Below are 20,249 nucleotides of genomic sequence, written 5' to 3' on the forward strand. Positions count from 1 at the left end.
CTTCCCCTCTCTATTTTTGTAAAACATTGTAGCAGCATTTTCAAAAGTCTGCATGTTAACTAACATATCTCACCCTCCAAAATCCCATTCCCATCCCTGTGTGAGGGATTCAAATAGATTAAATGAAGCAGCAGATTGGGCAACGATTGTAACGTGTACAATACGGCACCCATGTGGAGACTTTATGTTGTTTTTCTGGTGTGTCCGTTGGGGGGGGTGGTGGGTGTGTGTGTGTGTGTGTGTGTGTGTGTGTGTGTGTGAGAGAGAGAGATATGTATAGGTTTTGTTTTTAGGTTAGGTTTTCTGTTTGTGTGCTGGTAGCATGCTGTCCGTATAGGCTGAGATTTGCTGGGTGTGTGCAAATGTGTGGGGGCATGTGTGGATATGTCCGCATATTCTGAACATTTTGAAAGTGTGTTTGAATAACCTGAGAATATTGTCTATGCTAACTTATATTAAAAGTGTATTGTATGTGCAAATTGTCCTTAGTAATATTTTGAGCATATGGCATGCAAGTATCCATAAGGCAAGCATACTGTGTCTAAGTGTTGTGCGGGTGGGATGTGTATGGATAACCCAGGTACTGTGTTTTTTATAATATCTGGACTAATATGTCTGTGTGTGTCGCAAGTGTCTGTGTTTGTATGGGTGCGTGTGGGGGGCTGCATGTTTCGATTGCACTTGCATATTTTGAGCATTTTCTGTGAGTATGCATATTCTGAGCATATTGCATATGCTTGTTTCTTGTGCTTAATTATATCGTGAGCATATCAAATGCATGCATTGCTCTTACTTCTATTCAAGCGGATTGCACAGGTATTTGTATTTTCTGAGCATATTTTTTGTAGTTGCCATGAATCTGTGTGTGTATGTATATACGCATGCATAATCCGCAGATATGATTTTGTAGGCTACATAGACCTCGATGTTTACTCTGTATGTGGGGCGGGGTCTGAATATATGTTTGTGTGTGTGTCCAAGGTTTGAAGTGTGCATGAGAGGAGACCTATGGAGGAGGTGCATAGAGTGTGTGTGTCGGTGTGTGGGTCTGTGCGTTCAAATCTATTATGAGCACATGGTTTATGCATATTTACATTCTGAGCATATTGTCTGTGCTCAATTCTCTTCAGACACTATTGGGCTTACATATATTCTGAGCATCTTGTTTATGCACATCCCGCATCATATTCTTTCTACTTGGTGTGTGTGTGTATGTGCAATCCTCAGCTGCCCACTTTGTTTTATATCCCCACATTTCCAGCTATACACAGCGTGTGTGTGTGTGTGTGTGTGTGTCAATGCGCATGCATTTATTTTGCTTGAACCTGCATCAGTTCCACGTAATGTCAAAAGTCTCAGAAAGTGAAGTGGGAAGTTGTGAGAAATCCATCCCGAACGGGTATTTTTATGTTTTGGGCTTATGAAAAATACAAAGCAAAAATGAAAGTCTGTGCCCTTTTTAACATGACAACATGCATGTACATTTCGCCATGGCCAACCGTTTTTGGAAGGTGTGGTGAACTTACATTGGCAAGGTCAAAATGTATAGAGGGAAGCATTTTCTCCTGTTCCCAATTAAGGTTCCGCGTGTGATATATATTCTAGTAAATAGGCACACACATATACTTATATAAAAGAAGCCGTTTTTGGATAAGACATAAGTCCTCCCACATCACTCAAGAGGCAACAATGGAACATTTCCTTTGAGTCAGTGCTACAGAAACTAGCTCAAAGGCCTGCTTTGAAAAAAAAACGATTTTTAAGCATTTGTTTGCCTTACTGAACAGCAATACTTTATTGCGGCCTTATCAACTTAAAACATCCACCTTTCAAGAATTCAAGCACCCACATATGCAAGTCACTGTCATTACAACTCGTAAGTGTAATGGAGAACAGCATGTTTGTGGTTGAATCATTGGGATATGTTTAGCAAACACTGACAGTATTATGGCGGGTTTTAGAAAAAAGAAAAATGCAAAACCACTTCCATTTGAAATGTGAGTATAGAATAGGCCATAGGGCAATGCATTGTGGGTATGCAAATTAGCCATGGGAAAATGAGGGCATACAAATGAGCTTTTGACCATGGCCTCATGGAACACAAGGGGATTTTCTCACTTGTTTAAAAAGGATGCTGTTCACCTCGGTGAATTTGATACTATTTGCATCAAAGAGATTTGGCTTCATTGTAAGCTGAATTTGGATGGCTTTACCATTATATTGCACCCTGCATCGTGTGCCAGAAAAGGGAGACCAACCTCAGGTTTATTATTTGCAGTAAGAAATGGAATCGTCCTGGAATTAAAAAGTGCCAATAATCCTAACCCATTAATGCAGAAGGTGTTCCTACACTGTAAAAAGTGTGGCCCCCTGATTTCGAGGGACGGAAGGAAACCTTTGTCTATATTAAACCCCTATTGGAACCTGATTGAAATGGCCGTTGAGGAGTTTATTGAGAGGGCGCAGACTTAGAATGCCTAGAAATAATGAAGCAAGCCTGGTGGCTCAATATTCAATAGGAGCACACACGGCTGAGGGACCCCCTTCTGAGTCCCAGTTGGACTAGTTTACGATTCTACAGCCTTTTATGGTAAAAAAGCATGGCTGTTTGACTACCTTTCTGAAACACTGCCATGTATATGACGACAAGATGGTTGGGAAAACAAGGGCTGTTAGGAAAGCTAAATTGCTAATCCTGGAGCTATCAGTATCTGAAACCAGTATGTTGAAAAACACCTACAAATATTGGTTTTGGGGATACAACTCCTCAATGCTACAACAGAACTCTGAGGATATGTTGAGGGCCATTAGTAAATAAAACACAGGGGACATCTGGGGGCTAATCAAGCCTACTCATATGACTCAGGAGGCCCTTCAGGTAAATAGGGCCCCTGTGTCTTCTGGGTGGAAAATTTTAAAAAACCTCTATTTTGCTCCAATTGTATCAGAGCAAGTTGATGGCAGTGGAACTTCAGTTTTTTGAACGGTTCTGCAAAATAGTGACAACATAGACGAACCAATCAAAAGGGCGAGTACCTCTTGTGGCCCTGGCCCCAATGAGCTCACAATTACAATGCTTAAGCAGGAACTGGAGTTGCCATCATTGTCTTGATATTTAAGAGGGGCAATAGGCATGGTCCCAACAACTATCGCCCTATGGCCCTTCTGGATGTCATGGGCAAGATCTTTGGCACGTGTCTACTTAAGAGATTGAACAAATGGGTGGAAAGAGATGCTCACATGGACCCATTGCAAACTGGTTTTGTAAAAGGCTTGGGAACAAGCCCTAACATCACCCTGATTATTGTTCTTAAGGGCAGGGCCTCGGATGGAAGGGCACAGGCATATGTGACCTTTGTAGACCTAGTAAATGTTTTCAATAGCATGAGCAGGCCTAGCTTGTGGGACAAATAGGAGAAATGGCGCTGCCCTGGGGATCTCTTGGAACAATTGTGGGCACTCATACTGGAACTGGCCTGAGAGTGAGGATGAATAGAGCTGGCCTGCTATCTGAAGAAATCTTGACCTTTAGAGGCCTTAAGAAGGGTTGCCCTTTGGTCCCCGACCTCTTTAACCTCTATATCTCCAACATAGAGCAAACACTAAACTATTCAATCTTGTTTTCACCAAGGCTGGATGGCGCTCTTTTCGGGCAACTACTTTATGCAGATGTCCTGTTATTGATGGACCAGGCGGGCATCGGACTGCAACACCAGTTGAGTAAATTGGAGGAGTATGTCAGGGAAAATGAGCTGGCAGTAAACATGGCCAAAACCAAGATATTGGTATTGGAAAAAGCGTAATCGAGGGCCAGAGTGTGGTTCCGTTGGAGCCTGGGCTCATCACAGGTAGAGTCAACTAGAGGTATCCCTATGCATGCACACCTTGTTGGAGTGGATATATAATGAGCAAAATATATTCTGAGTGAACAGATATATAGTACAATTAAGGGTGCGGGGAGGAACAGCCCTGGCACAAGGATGAGTGGTATATGAAGAGAAAAGGAAGGTCCTATTTAAGGAAACCCTCATGCCGCCTGCACATCAGTATGCTGTTACCAGTCAAAAGTTGTAACATGTAGTTATCTGTCTAAACATAGGTGATTTATAATGCTTTCAATAATCCACAAATCATTAGGCCTCATTATGAGTTTGCCGGTCTGGGACCTACGGAACCGGTAAGCTTGCCGGTAGCAGAGTTCCCAGACTGGCAAATTATGAGTTGTGCTTGCAGGTGCCTTTCTGCTCGCCAGGTCGGACATGGCGGGCAGAAAGGCAACCGCGAGCACAGCATGTCAGATGCACAGGCACCGTTATAAACGGTGCCTGTGCATCCGACTTCCCCATTCCTATTCAGCCCTATGTTGCCGAATGGGAATGGAGAGGATCTTTTTTCCGACGCCTGCAAATGGGCAATTACCGTGTCCGGCGGGGCCGGAATGCCCCGGTTATTGCCCATTCACGGGCGCCAGAAAATATTGCAAGTTTGGCGGCAGCCTGCCGGTTTTACCGGCAAGGCTACCGCAAACTTGTAATGAGGCACATTGTGTATCTGTTTCAAGTTTATATTTTGTTATTCTTGAAGCAACAAAAAAGGAAGACAAATGAAGACATACAGTCCAAACAATTCAAAAACAATGAGATCAACGCATTTTGCCCATAACAGCCTTCATCTGGAGCAATCAACTTCAGTATACTTGTTTCCAAACATTTCAGGAAGAACCTATGATTCAAATAGAACATAATATCATCAGTATTATAAATTGTACAGAAATATTTCAGGTTATACATACATTCATTGAGCTCTTACCTGAGTGTACTGGATGGTCATTCACCTTAATTGCATGACAGCACTGATCCTATGTCCAACAGGACTGGTTTTAGATTCCCAGAAGGTGTTGGGGTCTTTGACCTTCATTATATGGTAAGCAACAAAATGTATAAAAAGAGGACAAACTTTTTTTGTATGAGGGCAGGATGTCCTTCGTATAAGGTAATGTGGTCATCTATAAGCGGGATCATAGTTGCGTTGCATACCTTTTATGTGGATCATGAGTCGTGAGCAGGGTCTTGGATGCAACACAATCCTGGGATTATGGCACAATGGCGTCACGTCTATGAATTAATTTTACAAAAGCAATATATCAGGCTGTAGTCAGCTGTGAATTTCAAAAGCCTATTTTGAATCATTTCTCGCTTCTAGTTCAATGCAGAATTTGTCAAGCAGAATGTAGAAAGAATTGCCGAAGTGAATATCCAATGGTATTTATCAGGATCACCTCTGAAGAGGAGATTGCCCAAGTAACCATTGTAAAGACTGGAGGGGGGATCTGTACTTCTGCTCTCTACATGGCAGAGGAGAGGCATAGAGGAACCCAGCCAAGATTCTCTATTATTGGTATTGTGGTCGAGCAATCAAGGCCTAGCTTCTCAAGAGGTGATGCAGGCTGGTTCTTAAGTACAGTGTAGTCCAAGCCCCCACAAAGGAATGTCGGCACACTGTATTAGTTAAAACACAGTCTTTATATAATTAAGTTCAAGGTTATGTACACTATCACAATAACTCACTTTGTGCTCAGAAAATCTACAATGGCAAATATATACAGTTCTAAAGTGGTACCACAATTATTATCAGATATCATTAAAGTGCATCAACTATACTCTGGTCAAATGCCACACAGACCCCTTAATAAAGGCAACCAACAATAGACATAGGAGGAAAGAAGTTGGTTGGAACAATTGGCAGAATACTGGCCCCTACCCACTAGACACAGTTCTGTGTGGAGATCCCCCCACCTGGTCAACCTGTAAAGTAAAGATATATCACAAGACCAGTCCATATATTGTTCTAGAAGTCCTATTTCCTTCTAAGATAGTTCTACAACCCCAATGTCCCTGGAATAGCTGAGTTTGACGTCAGGTCGTCGACGGATCCTTCTTGAGTGGCTCCCTTTAAGGCAGGAGCTACGGATCGTTGAGATCCCACAGGGAAAAAGGGTTGAATGATGACGGTGAGGGGGCGGCTTTGTTCCTAGCGGAGCTCGTCGACGACGGAGCATTGGCATCCTGCAAGGAAGAGGCGTGCGGGGCACCTCGGTGACGATAGTTTAGGACCGCAAATAGTTTGAAGAACTGTGGCCCAGCAAGAGCGTCGAGTCATTGGCGTCTCTGTGGTCTTTAGGTGGCGGAAAACCCACCAGCGGATGCTCCTCGGCTCGTCGGCAGCCTCCACTTTCTCCGGCGGGACAAATGGGTCGATGGTGCAGGCGAGAGCGTCCTTGGATCAAATGTTACTTAGGCAAGAGGAGCACGGCGGCTCAGGTCGGCGACGGTGATGGACAACAGTGTCCAGGTGCTTCTCCTTGTGATTCCGCGGTGGTTCCCATCTCTGGTCGGCATCCTGTCGTAGGTCTGTCTACCAGGGAGCTTTGGAAAAGATCAGTTCGTGCATGATTGTCCCTCTTAGCTCGGGAAGAGGGCGCCTAACCAGGTCCTCTCTTGGTCAGTTCTTGGAGACACAGCAGCTTTCAGATCAACGAAGTAGAGCAGCAGCAAGACTTCTCTTCGAGCATGGGTTCAAAGTTAAGCTTCAGTTTTACTCCAGTTACTCTTCATAGCTTCTGAACACAAATTCTAGCAGTGAGAGGCCCCCAGATATACTAGTTGATCTCCCATTCATTCTGCTGGGTCACACTCAGGCAACCAATCGCTCAGAAGGGCATTCATGCAGGCAGGCAGCCAATCAGGTGCATAGTGCATTCAGGCCGTTTCACTTCTCTCCAGACACTCACAACAAGTTATGTGTATTGGGACAAGTACCCAGCCACTCAACACTCCACACTGCATTCATACCAGTTTTGGGCAGGGCTGTCTCAGTCATTGTGTCAAACACCAGAAACTAGACATCCACAATAAGAAGTGCATATTCGTCACACCCTCCATTCACCAAGGTCCCACCCACAGGGTGTACCCACAACATACAGTCACTGGGAAGGCTCCAGCCAGTCTGGCCTGGACTTCACAACAACACCATATATGGAACTTTCTCCCAACAGCCAGTCAGGGGGAAGGGACAGAGCCAGGGCTTCCCAGGACTTTGGGAAAACAAGGTAACAGGCAATAGAAAGCAAGAGGCCACAGGTGCCATCTTGTTTTCTATCAGGAATCAACTGATTCCAGTGCCAGGGCCTGGTTATCCCAAAATGGAGGCTACTCAGAGCACCTGTCAAATTCAGCCTGGAGCTGCCACCAGCCATACCCTGCTCTGTGGGCCACACACAGGTGCCCAAAACATACACTAGGGGCACAGGGTTGTACCCCCACCCATGGGTGACATAATGGTATCCCATGGGTCTGTACACCAAACCAAAAACAGGAAGAGCTGCGCTGCAGCTGTTCCTGTTTTTGGTCCGACATGGACTCCTGTGCAGAAAACAATACACAACACAAATGAAAAAGGACTACAAGAAAAGGACAGGGAGGCCCTGTCCTTCCAATGAATTTCCAGCATCACAACCATCTATTGGTGTCTGTGAAGATTATTTCTGGGATAAAGTGTAGAGCTACAGTCATAATGACTGAGAGAAAAAAGATGGTAACAGAATGTTTTTTAAGGACGGGGAGGGTGTAATGACATTGTCAGTCATATACAAAGAGGACTGATTAGATCAGTTAGAGATCACTTGCGGCACAGAGATGACTCCTAGGTCACACACGAGTCCAAGAACTATGAGAGGTATACAGAAAGGCTATTCTGTATCAGTCAACAGGCCTGAGATTCAAGAGTCATTCTTACCTCATGTTCCGAGAGCTTATTGTGTATGGGCAGCTTCTCTGATGAGCGGTAGTAGATAGACAGCTGTGTTGGATCAGCTTACTAGTCTGCTTCTACATATGACGTCACTGCGTATATACACACTGACATCATATGTAAACAAAGCCGAAGTCCAAAAATGGATTCGGTGGTTGTACAAGGTGCCTATTGGAGTTTTTCAACAAGTCCAGATGGCCATCCTGCTGGTGGGCCAATTACCCAATGTCCAAATTATGCTGCAGGACAGGGTACCCCCCTAATAGGGACAGGAAAACAAATCCCACTAATGGTGATCAAGGTAAAGTTGATGATCCACCTAAAGGCTGGTGGTGGGGATCAGTCTATATAGCATATTAATGTACCCCATTGGATTCAGATGGTGCCTGGCACATAGAGGTATCAATATAGAAAACCATGTCAGTAGATGCACTGGAAATTTTAAAGGGCTCCGATGAAAGAGTGTTGTGGGATCTTGGGCCCAGGGTCTGAATCCAATTGAATGAGCAGGACCCTCCAAAGCTTACAGTCTAATTGAGCCATCCTAGCTTCCCCCTATATTATTTAATTCTTAACAAGCCATCTACTAAGCCATTCTCTGTGTCGTACATGTCTAGCTAAGGCTGTTGTCTGTAACGTCCCACCTGTATAGTGTAGCCCCATGATATAAATTATGGACATGTGTACTTAGTTGTGGTGATCTGAGGGTTGAAGAGCTAGCATGTTCTCACAAAAAAGGCCCCAGGTAAAAGTCTTCATTCATTCCAGTAGGGTGAATTTCATCCAGTCTATCTATCCAATATAATTCCCTTTGGATGAGTTTTGATTTGGTGGTGACAGACACACTGGACACATATTCATTGCCCCAGTTAAAGGTACGGCTTTCGGTGGCATCAGGTGTATCTCGGTCGGGAGCAGGAGATGTCATCGACAGCCGATTGAGCACCCCTAAAGTGATGAGCAAGAAAGCAGGTCCACAGGGACTGTAGCATGGCTGTCCTCGGAATCTCAGAAGTGTAGTATTGTAGATAAGGACTGTGTGTCCAGGTGGGACGGAGCCTGAATGTTGGCCAAAGCAGAGCTTCAAAGAAAGCCAGCAGAGGTTTAGAGTGACTGGAGGAGACGTCAGTGGATTGCAGGTCACGTGGTTTAATTAAGTGTGGTCTGGGGAAGAAATCTGCAAGGAAGGGACTGGGGTGATGGTGGTTCACGGGAACCACAAATAAAATTGCAAAGGCGAGCAGAATGGCATCCATTTACAATTCACAGGAGTACCTTGTGCCAAGAGTTTTCTATAACAATGGCAGTTCAGCAAACTTTCTAAGCAAGATCAAATGCAACACACAGGTGGGCAGCCATTGCATGCAAATGACCATTATTGTCGAAAGTGTGTTTATATACAAACGTTCGCGAGAGAGAGGGTGGTGGTGCCAGCGGGGTTTCTTAATATGTATGTACGTGATTATAGTGCACAGTTGACCTACTACTGCTTGGTAGTTAGTGTCTTTGTTGATATTTGTTGTGACTACTGTCTGTAACAACAAAACAAAAAAATGTGTTTTCAAAGTGCATAACATTGGGTTAGGTTTACAATGTGCCATGTTGCTTGAAGGTTTGAATGAATTTTATGGTCATTTTTGACTGAGATCACACATGTACTTGTGAATGTTGTAGATTGTGCTGCCAAATAATACTAGAAATCTACATTCGACTTTTTTTTAAATTCATGAGTTGGTGCCATGGAGTGAAATGTTTGCAGTAAAACAAGAACAAAGATCATAATCATACATTTTAACTCCTAAGAATAAATCATTTTATTTCTTGCCAATGTTAATTAGCATCACTGGACAATGTACAACATTAAAAGAACATATTCATACCACTATTCTCGCTCACTTCTACTACACAAGTACATGAATTCCAAACTAATCATGCAAAACCACTTACAACCACACTCACAATAGCAACCAATTACAAACAATATATACAGGCCCCTTTAGTCAATGGGGGCTTCACAATAACAATCTGATTACCACATCACAATACACCCATTTATTTTCTAACAGTGTGTCTATTTGTTAACATCAAATATACGAGGAAATAAGTCTGATCTTTGGAATACGATGCTATATTTTTATGCTTGAGGCAGTTCTTGACATATGCCACTGTTTTTCTGGAACACGATTGATTTGGTGCAATTAGATACAGAAGACTGTTTTTAGGCAAGTAAAGCTGGACATAGGAGCCTGAATTTGTCCCTGCGTCTTCATTTCAGAACACAGGAGTCTTTAAACTTCTTGCAGGCATCGTATGAGGCTAAGAGTTGCTTCTAGCATATAATGCTGTAACTGAGGTACATGTTTATAGTAGTTCTTATTTTTATTTACATAAGTAACTTTTTATTGTTACTCCATATGATGTCATTGAGGTCAAAGTCTGTGTGATTCCACTTTCTGTGATGTCCTTTTGGTCAGAGTTCACATGTGACTGGGGAAGGATTCAAATGGTGTGTGGTGTCACTTCCGCTACCCCAGGCATTTTGGTGAATCTACATCACTACTTGCCTGACCTCATTTTGCGTCTAGCTCATGGTTGTCCAACTCCAGGCCAGAAACATGTCGGATTTTCCAATGCTCCTCATTAATATTCATGGAATAAACTTGCACACAATGATTTTTAATGTATGCACATTTTTATTCTCATAAAAAATTAATGAGGGTTGTCCTGAAAACCAAGTCCTGGCGTTGGACTGGGCCTTAATTATTGTGTGTGCTGTATTACCTCCTTTTTTATTACCCTCTGCCGACCCTTGTGCCATAATGCTGGCCTGTCTTGAGGTCCACCCATTTCTGTAACCTCAGTTGCAAATGGCAAATTATTGTTATTCATATTTAGTTTGACCAAAGCAAAACCCACTTGGACTATACACTAAAGGATTTTGCCATATAAATGGTTGCGCTGACATCTACAGTAAATACAGTAGATTAAGTGTTTGTGGCAGCTTCACTAGGACCAATGTAGTTAAAATGAATACTCCATGTAACAAACTGTGAAGCTATAGCTAATGCAATGGAGGAGGCTACCGGTGTGCAGGATTTGGTGCAGCTGCTCATCTCAAGTAGGGAATGCATGAGTGATCATGTGAGAAGAAGCTTAGTTCACTAAATGTGGTCCTGATGAGGCAAAACAGAAAGTTGGGCTGATTGCCCTGTTTTCATTTATGCATTGGGTTTGCTCCCCACATTGTTACTGTGACCAAAAGTGGTTTGGTTGTTTTTCTTCAGAAGCGGAAATAATCTGCTTAAAAAAGATATAGTATGTCGCTGAGATGGAAGGCATCAATGCCCTAGCCAGCAGATATTTTATCACCATTGGGAAACCCGGAAACTCAGCCATTTTCCCTCATTCTGTATTTTGCATATTCATGATATTCCTGCCTCCGCATTATAATGGTTTTCTACAGTGTTGCAACAGACTAAAATGGTAGAGTATACAGCAATGTCAATTTCAATAATGGTTGCTTTGTAGAAACGGATCCGGGGAGCAGGGTGCACAAAGAGGTTACGGGGGTAGAGCGGTGTTCTGCAGACTATGGGGCTGGCCCTCATACTGGTGGAGGTCCGGATGGAGGGCTATGAGGATGTTTAAAAATGGAGTATAGTAACTGCTTTTAAGAGAAAACGTAACGAGTTCTGAAATTGTGGCGGCAGACAACCATATTTTTATCCAGAGAGGGACTCTACATAAAAAGGTTTGGATAGCAGTGGTGTATTTGCTTCAGGAGCTTTTGCTCCTCTCCAAGCTTGCAATATGGACCCTCTGGCCTATCATTTGGTAAATTGTGTGTGTTATTCCCAGTGAAGATCGACAGTATAACTTATCTACCGATATAGCGGCTACAGAAATGAACGAAAACAGTTTGAGATATAGGCAAAGGTTTGAAGGGCACCAGGTTGAGGCATTGTTTATTAAAAATGAGGTTCTTATGTTTGAGTTTATTTATTAGCAACCACATTCACCACCTACCGTATCTATTCTGGAAGCTGCAGCGGGGTGAACAATAGATATGCCGTTACTTTGCAATGGTAAGGAGCAATGCACTTATATGGGTGTTACTTGTGTACCTTTCTATGGATGCACTGTGATAATATATAACCAAAAAATTGATGGGTGGAAGGTTTTGAATAAAACTGAACTATTGGCACTGATCTGGACAACCTTCCACTGCACTGTTTTTGAGCCCGTCTGCGCCATTGCAAAAGGGGTCTAGCCATATGCAAATCAGTCAGGTACTGCCACCAATGGGAGATGGCCAGCCCGAACCGGTAGGCCAGGGCCCCTCTGCACCGAAACACAAGCTACCCTAGACATGTTTCGGCCTTGCTGGACCTCATCAGTGAGGTGCAGCTTGGTTCCCTGAGGCGCAGCGAGCAATACACTGTAGTAATGTTCACAGTTACCTTGGAGATTCAATTAAATACAATTCTGCTTTTACTGTCAGAACAGGAATTCCATGGCTCCTGCATTGTTTCTTTTCCTCTAGGACAGTGAGTTGCACACAGCCTTGGGGTGATTACTGAGAACCTCACGCCTATGCTTTTGCTCCTTGTTCTTGGCACCGTGGTCATGTTGTTATTTGCTAGCTTTGTATTCTGATTTTTAGGAACTTTTATGCTGTGCTTTGTACGCATTTAAAAACTAAAAATCGAATCTTGAAGGTGGTTCTTTGTTGCATAGAGAGCCAGTGGAGGTCTGATGTTCGAGGATGCAGTTTTCTAAAAAATAAAAAAAAACTGTTGCTTGCATCCTGCACCTGTTTGTACTTTTAGGAATGTAGTCAGGTAGTTCTGCATGATGGGAACATCTAAGGTATAGAGGGGGGGTTGGTGAGCGTCACCAACAGCTTGGTTCACTTTGCGGGAGTAGGGCAGCGCCTTTTTTTCAGAGGTTTGGTTGGAAGAAAGTGGATTTTACTGCTCTGTCAACCCTGTGTGTTGAGGCATCAGCACGCTGAAATGACCTCAACATTTCTTAACAGTTTTTATTCTTTTCTCACCAGGACTGTTTCATGGAACAAAGAGAAAGGAGCGACCGCAACAGGCCAGAAGACCCTGTGGAGTGGGATTTGCCAGGAGTCCCCTGGAGATTCTGAGGACTTCGTGGCAGAACATATAACTTAGAGACTTGTGAGTTAGCTCCCTGTGCAGCAAACAGGGTACAGGAAAACCTAAAGCCTGGGACTTTAAAACTTTCTGAAGCAGTGTTTCTTTTATTTTATTGTCAGGACCCAGGTGAGGGCCCTTTGTGCATGCTCGCTCTCCGACATGACAGGCTTGTTGTGGATGTGAACTGGGGGAGCATATTATTAATACCTGTCTTACTGGGAGATCACTGGGAATGCCACACAGGGATCATAATGGGAATGCTAAGTTTACCTGGAAACGTCATATTGGACTGTACTGTGACAGTCAAACTGGGAATAAGTATGAGCATTGAGTATGCCAACTGGAAGTTTACTGAGAACGTCAAGCTTAATTGAAATCTCGTACTATGGCCTTACTGGGAATGGCATACTGACCGCTTATGGTCAATGCAAAACTGGAAGCTTACTGGACATTTCAAACACACCGGTTAATGCATCATCACATAAACTGATATAAGTCTTCATGATATGACTGGTTGTGACATATATCATGTCATTACATGACACAAGATCTATAACGACACAGCAGAAGATATAACAGGTTGCATGTAATGACATATAACTTGACATTTTTAAATGACATATCAAGACATATCTTGACACGGCATATGCTATAACATAACATGTGTGAAAAAGCCCCCTGATTAGTTCTTAGTTTTGGGGACCTCCAGTGGACTGACAAAGGGGCCCGGGTGCCTCGCCAACATAATGGGTAATGGGGAGGAACTCTGACCAGAATAGTTGGCCTAACTCTTATCCTGCCACGATTCTCGCGTTTCCATTCAGGAGTCTGGGGAATACCAACCACAATTATACACAGACCCCTTATCCCTTTACCATCAGACCTCAAGGATCCAACAGAGATATACTGCCTCTAGGAGCCAGCTGGACATTGCAGAGAACTGCCAATGACCACCGACCAGCAAGATCAAGACAAAGAAGGGCAAGAGAAGAAAAGGGACACATTCCAAAGACAGTAACACTCGAGCCGGATTCACTGGGAGAAGGTAGGAACCGGACACTGGAACCTACATCCCCTCAAAGACCTTCTGGAGGACTTTATTGCTTATGATTTCTTTCCTGGGACCGACCAGCAGAACAACCTGCAGCTTCTGAGGAGTCGTTATGTACTTCCCTGAAATATTTAGTTAGTGAAGCTACCCGACTAATCCTGGCACTTTAGTTACACTTTATAGCTACACTGTTTATTATTTGACCTAATCAGTGACAAGTTTCTTATCTAAAACAGGTACATGTATGCTCTGGAGTGTGTCTAGCTTTTTACTCACCATCATGAACCTGACACATGTCATAGCATGGCATGTCATGGGATGACATATCAAGGCACATCGTGGTAGGTCATGGAAATGACATGCAACGATATGTCATACCTTGCTAGGTCATTAAAACATCAGAGTAAGGTAGGGCTGTCAGACGTTGGTGACAAAGACTACTTTCAAGGCAGTCTGAATTGCTGGTTTTATAACCAGAGCAACAGCGAGAGTTAGTTGGGCATTTTCACAGGTGCAATGAAAGGATTTGAAGGCATTTAAGGCTGACCACATATACACTGGTATTACTTCCACCGATCACACTGTTGTAAATGTTGTCATTGCATCAGGGCTGAGATCAGCCGTATTTGGTGTCACTGCTTGAGCTTCAACGAGCAATTCAGGTGCAATGTTTAAATGTGTGCTGCCCTAGAGCTGGGGCCTAGACAGCAATATTGCTGGTGTTTTCAATGATGCAAATCCAGCCATTGTGCAAAGCCCAACCATCCCGAATCATATAACTGGCACTGTGACCAGTACACATCTGGCATCTCGTCCATTGCTATGACCAATATAGCGTGTGACAAGTAACACACGTGTGCCATAAAGAAGTTCGCTTGTGTTTTTTATTAAATGGATATTGAATTGACATTTTAGATAGGATACACACATATTATAATTGTAATGTTTTTTTTTTTAAATCTTTATGACATCTATTTATGTACGGTGATATTGTACTTGTGATATTTGCATGTGTTATGTGTTTTAGATGAATTTACTATTTAATGTCCTCGGTCTGCTGCAAACAGGTTTCCCGTATAGGCGTATGCAAATAAGTACATACAAACATTTACAAAAAGAAGAAGTTCGTAGAGGAAATTGCTGTCAGTGTCCCACCCAGACCAGTCGGATCGCAGGCTGGCTAGGGTGGGCTCTGCCTGACAGAACAGCTTACAGGATAATAGGAGGCACTGCCTTGGAGCAGAGTCCTTCCTGCCGTGTCCTTTGGTGGTTGAAGCTGTTCTGCCCATTGTGGCACTAGACCACCATGGGAGACTTTGGACTCTTTTCTTTCTGGCAGCAGCAACAGAAGGTAAAACCTGGCAGTAGGGGCGTTACTAATTAAGGGTTATGGGGACATGAAGATAACCATCCACAACAGAACATTTAATCATCATAATGTAATGATGTGCTTATGCTGGGTGTGTATACTGCTAATCTGCCTTGAAATGCCGGGCAGCCTCTGCATATGATCCGTATAATGGACCATAGCCTGCCTGTGATTCTCTGCCTTGACTTAGCCCGCCCTCCATGCAGTATTTTACAAGCTTACCTCTATTTGAATTCTCTCATGCTGCATTCCAGTGGCTTATTTGCCAATTAGCTACATACAAGGGCAACACAGTTGCTCTCTTCCCAATCTGATCCCCTTTGTCAAACTCTCCTTTTGTAACAAACAGCACTCATACTGCACATAGCCAATTCCTGGCAATGATAACTCTGACGGCAGTTTCGGCTTTACCAGAACCCCCGCTGGCCAACAGCAGGAGGGGATTCAATATGATTATCTGGTTAATAGTCTCCACAACTCCCCCAAACACTTGATCACACGTCAACTGCATCACACTCCCACAACATGACTTAGTGTAATGAGATGATATGGTATGATCTGACATTTATAACACGCCTATACACAAGTGTTTTAAGGCGTGACGAGGCAAGGGAGGGGGAAAAGAAGAAAGACAGACACAATGATCCTACTAGGCCAGGTGTCATTCAGATCGTGCAAGTCCATTGGAAGGGGGAAGGGGAAATGTGTGGGGGAGGAGGGAGAGGACAATGCAGTACATGAGATAATAGAATAAATAACAAGTAAAAGTTTTGCCAACTGGTGGCAAGTGCAAGGTTAAGTGCAGACATCAGGTGTCAAGTGCTGGTTTTGGGACTCTAGGGATACAGAAAACAGTCCCGAAGTGCGGGGGTAGCCAGGAAGGCAGTGTAGGTGTGCGACTGGCGGGGGAGGGGACCTGGGCCTGAGATCAGAGGGTGGCCAGGTAATCAGTGCAGTTTCAGCCAGGAAATTCAGCAAGGGAGAACGGGAGAGAAAGCAAAAGCAAAGAGAAAGGGTTTGAGGTGCTTCAGGATCCACAGATGATTCTCCTCAAGTTTCAGGGAGGCATGGAGGCTGTTCCAGAGGGAGGCCCCCGCTGAGGAGAGAGCTCTACTACCAACTCGTTGCTTGGAGAAGTGACTGACCCTGAGGGAGTTGGAGGCGGATGAGCGAAGAATTCGAGAAGGAAGATATTTAGGAAGAGAGAGTTGAAGGTATTGAGGCCCCAGACCCCAGATGGCCTTGTGGACAATGCATAGGGTTTTGAACTTAATCCTAGCAGCCACTGGGAGCCAGTGCAGAGATTTCAGTCCTGTAGAGATACAATCCCTGGGCTTGAGAACAAGGACAAGTCTTGCAATCCTGTTCTGGCTGAGTTTCAGAGGGCAGAGAGTAGAAGCAGGAAGATTTAGAAAGAGGCTGTTGCAATAGCCCAGCCTAGAGAGAACCAGGGTTCTGGAGACAGTGAGCTTCTGGGGGAAGGGGAGGAAAGGGAGAATACCTCTGAGGAGGTGCAGCTGGTAGTGTGACTTCTTAGAGATGTCAGAGATGTGAGGAGAGAAGGAGAGTGTGGAGTCGAAGATGACCCCACGGTTTTTAGCCTCACAAGTGGGAGCAGGAAGAGGGCCAAGAGAGGCCGACCAGAGAGTGACAGGAAAGGAGGGAGCGGGTGCACCGATGAGGAGACTCTCAGTCTTACTGGCATTAAGGCAGAGATCATTGGCGGCACACCATTCCTAGATGGCGGACAGGCAGTCAGAGATGAGAGAAGGAGAATGAGCTGAGTGTCATCCGCATAGCACTGAAAGTTGGGGCAGACCGTGGCAATGCGGTGGGAAAGAAGTGCCAGGTATTGGTTGAATAGCTAGAGAGAGAGATTAGACCCCTGGGGAACATCACAGGTACAGAAAAGAGATAGAGGAGTGGAAGGACCCAAGTTGAACCTGGGAGGGTCGAGCAGAGAGGAAAGAAGTCAGCCATGCCAGGGCCTGACCGGTGAAATCCAGGTTATCACGGAGACGGTTGAGCAGGATGGCATGGTCGACCGTGTCAAAGACAGAAGAGAGATCAAGTAAGATGAGGACACAGGGGGTATATGAATCAAGGTTAGAGTGCAGGTCTTCATGGATGTACAGGAGAGCAGTTTCCGTGCTTCTGGCAGCTCTGAAGCCAGACTGATGATCATGGAGACAACCAACAGATTCAGTGTGAGGACTGAGCTGGCAGATGGCCAGCTTTTCAAGGAGTTTACCCGGGAAAGGAGTGATGGAGATTGGGCGATAGTTAGCCGGGCAGGACGGGTCGGCAGAGGGTTTCTTAAGAAGAAGGTGCACAAGGTAGTGCTTCAGGGGGGAAGGGAAGACTCCAGTGGCAAAGGAGTGGTTGCAGAAGTCATCCAGAGCAGGAGCCAGGGAATCAATGTGGTCCTTGATGGTTGTGGAGGAACAGGGATGAACCTGTTTTGATGAGACTTTCATAGATCAGACTTGTCTAGAAACCTTGTCTGGTGAGAACAGGGGAAAGGCAGAGAAAGAGGGAGGAGAGGTGGCCGAAGAAGGGCCAGAGGAAGAGCAGGGAGTAGAGGGAGAAAGGGGAGATGAGGAGAGAGACGACACCAGCACACTAGTAATGACCTCCATGACTCTTCTGCCATCCGTTAAGGGAATCTCTTGTTCCGTCTCTTGAAAACATTGTCTTCTGGTCAAAACAATGATTACTAAACTAAGCCCATTTGTACAGTGCTCACTGCAAGTGGTAAATCTCTTTCAGCATGGTGCATTGAATGCACATTTTCATAGTGCTTAGAAATAAGAACTCCCCTAGTAAGAAGCACAGCACTTAAATATGGGGTTAGTCCATTGTTTTGCATTTATCATACTGTACGCAAGCTTGGCTATTGCCAGTTAGCTGGCCACCTTTTAATGTTATAAATATTTGGTCATTCTGAAATAATGCCTGACAAGAATATATAAATTTGAATGTAATTGGTTATTTGTTGTGCATGTGTTCTGCATAAAAAGGGCTGAAGAGCCCTCAACTGTAGACAGTTGTCCTTAGGGTTGATGGACTGATTTATATTAGTGCCCATTCCAGTATACAGTCTTATGAAAAATGTGGTCTAGCTATCACATATGATATGATTGGCTATTTATAACGCGCTTAATACCCAGAGGTTTCTAAGCACGAACCCAGGGATTGAACTTGTGTTGGTTTGTGTCGTCTTGCTCCCAAGGCGAGCACGTTGCCCTTGAGTTATCCTCCTGAGATGTAGTCACTGACATACAATTTATGCCACACCTAAACACTATTCATACTAGGGGTATTATAATGTCACTACACTAGTCAACGTTTTTGTTGCTTGAAAGTTTACATTCTATTTACATTCAATGTAGTGCTCTGTTTATTTCATGTATTTTCAAACTATGGTCTGCTGAAGGACAACTTACCCCATGGCTCTTCCAATACGTAACAATGGTGGTACGGAGCTACGCAAATATCAAGTAAGTCATGTTCAAGATGTGAGACAGTGAACACCTTCTGTAGAAATACTATAGATTTTTAGCTCTGATTAACTTTACAATTAAGTCATACTTAGATTTTTTCATTCTAAAAACTGTGTTGATAAAAAAACGAATATATACAAGCTATAATAGAAACCATAAGTGTACAGGAAGTGGTTATATGGACGTATGTCCGTATGTGCACTCAGTCTTACATGATTGAGTTTCTCTCTCAACATCACAGGAGAATGTTTCTATTATTGAGACTTCATCAACTTCCATGTTTAATGGTGACCGGAGCAGCGATGGGTTTAAGACATGAGCAGAGATTATAATGACTATGTAAACATCATAATCAATTAGAAACCATGAGACATGCATCAATGTAAGGCAACATTTGATGTCAGAACTGTAATCCTATACAGATTTGTTTATGATAGTAATGTGCTGGGAACCAAAAATATTTGGATGAATTGTTTAGCAGGTAAGCAACAATCGTTAATTTTAGCATTGATGGAATTATGGAATGTTATTAATAGAAGACATACCAATGTTTGTTATTTAGCGCACATGTGAGTACGAGCAGGACTCAGTATTTATGAGATAATATTTTGCCATATAATATGTGATATGCATTGTTGCATGAAGAATGTTGAAGGATGTTATTTATGTTATTACATGTGTTGTTTGTAAGTATTGTTTAAAACTGTTTCACACTTTTATAATAGAAAGTAGTAAGTAACATGACATAGCATAACAAATATCAACTAGGCATGCATGAAACTGGCATTCATCTGGTAAGTGGCCCTGAGGTAATTTGATAACTGGCCACACAGTAAACCTGGAAAGATGTCCTAACTGATTTTGCTGCAAACCAGCAATGATACTAACTAGAAATACTGGAAACTGTTAATGATGCGTTAGGCGGGTTCATGCATGTATACATACAGAACAGGGACATGTATGTATTCATCATAATACTTGGCACCCTATATATGATTTATCAGATAGTGTCATATTTTAGTTCTTTTTAACATTTTTAACTAGTGCCCTAAGGTACACATGTGGTAACTGTCTTGATAGTGTCTGGGCCCATGTTAGCCACAGAGAGCCTCTCTGGTATAATACATATATAGAGATTTGCAGTTGCAGTCACACTTTCTCCGTATCACATTGACATATAGTATTTATTAAAGCATGAGGGGTGATAAATTAAATCCTCCCTAATCTGTTGGTATAATAAGTTTATTACTTTCTCACAACACAAATCATGCTGCCACTTTTCATTGTCTTTGCCCGGAAAACTGGGAACGTGAATTGCATTTCTTCAGATCCAAACGTATGCCACACTTGGG

At 43.5% G+C, this 20,249-nt stretch overlaps 1 long non-coding RNA gene across 2 annotated transcripts in view; it reads left to right on the top strand.

Annotated features, from left to right (window-relative positions):
• Positions 1–20,249, top strand: part of LOC138525988 (uncharacterized) — a 150,708-nt gene that overhangs the window by 74,644 nt on the left and 55,815 nt on the right. For both annotated transcript variants that reach the window (XR_011283460.1, XR_011283461.1), the window contains exon 2: positions 12,869–18,894. This is a non-coding gene — a long non-coding RNA (uncharacterized lncRNA). The remainder of the gene's footprint in view (positions 1–12,868; positions 18,895–20,249) is intronic.

Source organism: Ambystoma mexicanum, chromosome 1q, assembly GCF_040938575.1.
Source record: "Ambystoma mexicanum isolate Mex_15411 chromosome 1q, UKY_AmexF1_1, whole genome shotgun sequence".
Taxonomy (NCBI): domain Eukaryota; kingdom Metazoa; phylum Chordata; class Amphibia; order Caudata; family Ambystomatidae; genus Ambystoma; species Ambystoma mexicanum.